This window comes from Rattus rattus, chromosome 8, assembly GCF_011064425.1.
Source record: "Rattus rattus isolate New Zealand chromosome 8, Rrattus_CSIRO_v1, whole genome shotgun sequence".
Lineage (NCBI taxonomy): Eukaryota > Metazoa > Chordata > Mammalia > Rodentia > Muridae > Rattus > Rattus rattus.
Window position 1 is genome coordinate 96,864,267 of NC_046161.1, and position 4,285 is coordinate 96,868,551.

The 4,285-nt window shown below is 42.3% G+C and overlaps 1 pseudogene; it reads right to left on the reverse strand.

Moving 5' to 3' along the window:
• Nucleotides 1-2,884: 2,884 nt before the first annotated feature.
• On the reverse strand, nucleotides 2,885-3,003 carry LOC116908321 (annotated as a pseudogene).
• Between the last annotated feature and the right edge of the window lie 1,282 nt (nucleotides 3,004-4,285).

Sequence of the window (4,285 nt, forward strand, 5' to 3'; positions counted from 1 at the left end):
AGAGTGAGGAAGAGGGGAGAGAAAGGAGGAAGAAATAATGCCTGTGGGAAGAAGTTAATGGGTATAATGGTATTCACCCACAGATGCCCGTCTACGGTGGTGTCTGCGAAGGCCACAGCACCATGGCTTTGAACAAGTTTCTTTCCATTAGTACTCTAGTACATTATTAAATGTTCCCGATAGTGTCTTCGGTATCCTACACACTTGAATACGGGAATTCTCAGAATAAGATGTCATTATTTTTAGCATCACGGAGCTATCATGAATCGCCACATGTTTGTACAACGGGAAAGCAAGTCTGAACGTGAAATAGACTTTAAAAATCTCATTAGTACTAAAGCCGCAGAGGCGAATTAAATACAGATTAGAGGAGAGCCAGGGGTGTGAGATCTGGTGTCCCTACTCTTTGCTGCTATTTGCTGCCCTAATTACCACTAATACTGTTTAGCAGAGAGCACGGTGGCTTAAGGAAGCAGGTGACTGCGTTTCTAACTGGAAGTGAAGTAAACGCTCACTCCTGGGAGGTGTTACTGCTTTTGACTCCCAGGAACCAGCTGCCGCTATGAAAACACCTAATTGGATTTTTCCACTTCCCTCAGAAAAAGCTTCTCAGTGCGTTCTCTTTTTGCACTGGGAAATGCTACCCTCAAAGATCTCATTTTAGCATTCAGCTATTCAAGGCTTTAAGAAGAGCCTGGTATTCTGACTACTAGGTTTCCACCCATGTGCCATTTTGATGAGACTACATAAAATGACTGGTGAATGATTTTTCGTATAACACAGAAAGGCACATACTTCTTTTTTTAAGTGGGTAGAAGGCTGGAGGGGTGGCTCAGTGGCTGGTGCGGTGGCTCAGTGGAAGTGGCAAAGGTGCTTGCTGACAAACCTAGCAATCAGAGTTAGATCCCCGGAACCCACACGACAGGGGAGAAAAACCAATTCGTTCAAGTTGTTTATTATCTACAGACATGTGCATGCATGTGCGTGCATGCACACACCACACACACACACACACACACACACACACACACACACACGCATGCACACACTCACATGTAATACATTTTTTGTTAAAATATTCTTTTGCAACAAGTTCTCATTGCATAGCCTTGGCTACCCTAGAACTCACAAGACAGACCAGGTTGGCTTCAAACTTACAGAGATCCACCAACCTCTGCCTCTTAAAGGCTGGAGTCGAAAGTGTGCACTAATACATCAAGAAATAAAAACAACTCTTAGTAGAAGGCTCGCCTAGCATGTATGAGACCCAGCACATAAGATTCCCACTCTGTACAAGAACATAAATATACATTTTTTTTAAGTTCTTCAAAGGAAGTAAATGGTAAGGAAACTAGAGACCTTTATCAGACCATAAATAATAAGTTCTAAGAATCTAACTCTATGCTGTCCGACAGCATGCATGACACTTTAAACTTGGAATACAATAGAATGGAATTTTACATTGTACTTTATTTCCATTCAGTTAAAATAAAAAGAGATACTAAACAGAGATCGAAATATTTTAAGTGTGCCTCAAAGAGCTCAAGTATATGAATCTCCCTTTTCTTTCTTTCTCATTATGTTATTGTTACTGTTGTTGTTGTTATTATTATTAAATTATTATTATTATTATTATTATTATTATTATTTGAACTGGATAGTTTTATGTCAACTCGACACAGACTAAAGTTATTTGAAAGCCTCAAATAAAAAGATGCCTCCAGGGCTGGAGAGATGGCTCAGCGGTTAGGAGCACTGACTGCTCTTCCAGAGGTCCTGAGTTTAATTCCCAGCAACCACATGGTGGCTCACAACCATCTGTGATGGGATCTGATGCCCTCTTCTGGTGTGTCTGAAAACAGCTATAGTGTACTCACATACATAAAATAAATAAATCTTAAAAAAAAATTAAAATGATGCCCCCATAAGATAGTCCAGTACTCAAGCCGTGGGGCATTTTTCTTAATTAGTGACCAGTGCTGGAGAGGCCAGCCCATTGTAAGTGGTTCCATCCCTAGGCTGGTGGTCCTGGGTTCTATGAGACTGAACAAGCCATGAGGAGCAAGTCAGTAAGCAGCACCCTTCCATGGCCTCTGCGTCAGCTCCTGCCTCCAGGCTCCACCCTGTCTTACCTTCCATTGGTGATGCACTGTGGCACAGAGGCACAAACCAAATAAATCCTTTCTTCAGTCATAGCATTTCTTCACAGCAATAGTAACACCAACAATACATTATAACCATTACTATAATAATTATTACTATAACTACTACTACTATTATTATTATCATTATTTAGGCAGGGTCAACTCTGGATTCCTGGAAGTCCTAAAATTCATCGTGTATCCCATGCTGGCCTGAAACTTGCAGCAATCCTCCTACCAAGTATTGGGATTACAGGCGCGAGTCACTGTACCCTGATCTTTTATTTCCCTTCTTTTTTTTTTCTCTTTTCTTTTATTTATTTATTTTTTTTTTTCGGAGCCGGGGACCAAACTCAGGGCCTTGTGCTTGCTAGGCAAACGCTCTACCACTGAGCTAAATCCCCAACCCCTTATTTCCCTTCTTAAAAGGTATTTATTTTTTTGAAAGTTATATATAAATAGAAATTGTTTACCATGATGCTTGGTATGCATGGAATAAAATAACTTGTCAAGCAACTTGTAAGACGTGGTCACCTTTAATTTGTGATTCAAAAGCACCTACACTCCCCTTTCTCAAAAAGGTCTCGGTATGCAGTGCAGTGTTGTTAACTGTGGTCCTCAGGCTGTGCTAGACAGCTCTAAGGTCATCGCTTTTGACCTGTATTTCTCCCATTCCAATCGTTTCCCTCTGGCAGTCACCATCCCACAGCTTCTTGTTTTGTTTTGTTTTGTTTTGTTTTTAAAGCCTACAGTGCCTGGTATTCCCAAGCAGTCTCCCATCCAAGTACTAACCAGGTCTGACCCTGCTTAGCTTCTGAGATCAAATGAGATGGGGAGCATTCAGGGTGGCATGGCTGTAGATCTCAAAGCTTCTAAGTGTAGTGGTTTGAATGTGAAATGGCCCCCTCCCCATAGACTCATGTTTGCACATTGGTCCCCAGCTATGGCCTGTTTAGGGAGGTTGTGGAGTTTTTAGGAGGTTGAGCCTTGCTAAAGAAGTGGGTCACCAGGGACAAATCTTGAGGCTTGGTAGCTCAGCCCTACTTCCTGCCTATGGACACTATGTGACCGTCCACCTCACCTTCCTCCTATCCTGCCATCTGTGCCTGGGAGGATGGATCCCTTCGTCAACTGTTGAGTCAAAATAAATGCTTCCCCTTTCTAGTGATTTCTTGTGATCATAGCAACAAGAAAAATAAGTTATTTGCTTTATGCTTGTGGTTTTGGATTCTACATTAAAGTGAGCTAAGCCAGTTTTTCTTTGGGTGTGTGTGACTGTGACCGTGACTGTGACCGTGACTCTCTCTCTCTCTCTCTCTCTCTCTCTCTCTCTCTCTCTCTCTCTCTCTCTGTGTGTGTGTGTGTGTGTGTGTGTGTGTGTGTGTGTGTGTGTGTGTGTGTATACATGCTAGTGTATGTGTATGCACTTTCCTGGGACAGCCAGAGGTTGACACTGGGGGTCTTCTTCCTTCATCACTCTCCCCTTAGGCTTTGAGACGGTCTCTCACTGGACCTCAAGTTCACAGATTCAGCTACACTGAGCGGGCTTTAGGGATCCTCTTGCCTCTGCCTCCTGACCACCAAGTCCTGAGGTCACAGCGCATGCCCAAGCTTTTATGTGGCTGTTAACTACACTGGCTATTCTACAGCATTGCAAAAGCTGGGGTTTCATCTTTTTAAAGGCCGAATAATATTCCATTTCCTTTGTTCAGTTATCTAACAATGGGCACTTCAGCTGCTTCCATACCTTAGCCATTATTAATAATACTTCGATGACCACAGCAGGGCAGATGTTTCTGTCAGGCACTGATTTCATGACCTTTGGGATTGCTGGGTTGCACGGTTGATTGGTTTTTAAGGTTTTGAGGCCCCTCCACATTGTTTTCCAAAGTAGCTGCACAGTTTGTCTGTCCTCCCACAGTCTCTCTTTTCATCCTCAGCCATACTTGCCAGCTCTTGTGTAATGGATACTCACCATTCTGATAACTGTGAGGGGGACCAGAGGGGGATTCAATTCTATGTTCTAAATGCTGAAAGACAAAACCATCAACCGATAATACCATACCTAGGAATCTATTCTTCAAGAAAAAAAAAAGAAATCTATCCTTCAAAAATGAAGAGATAATACTTTCTTTTGATAAATG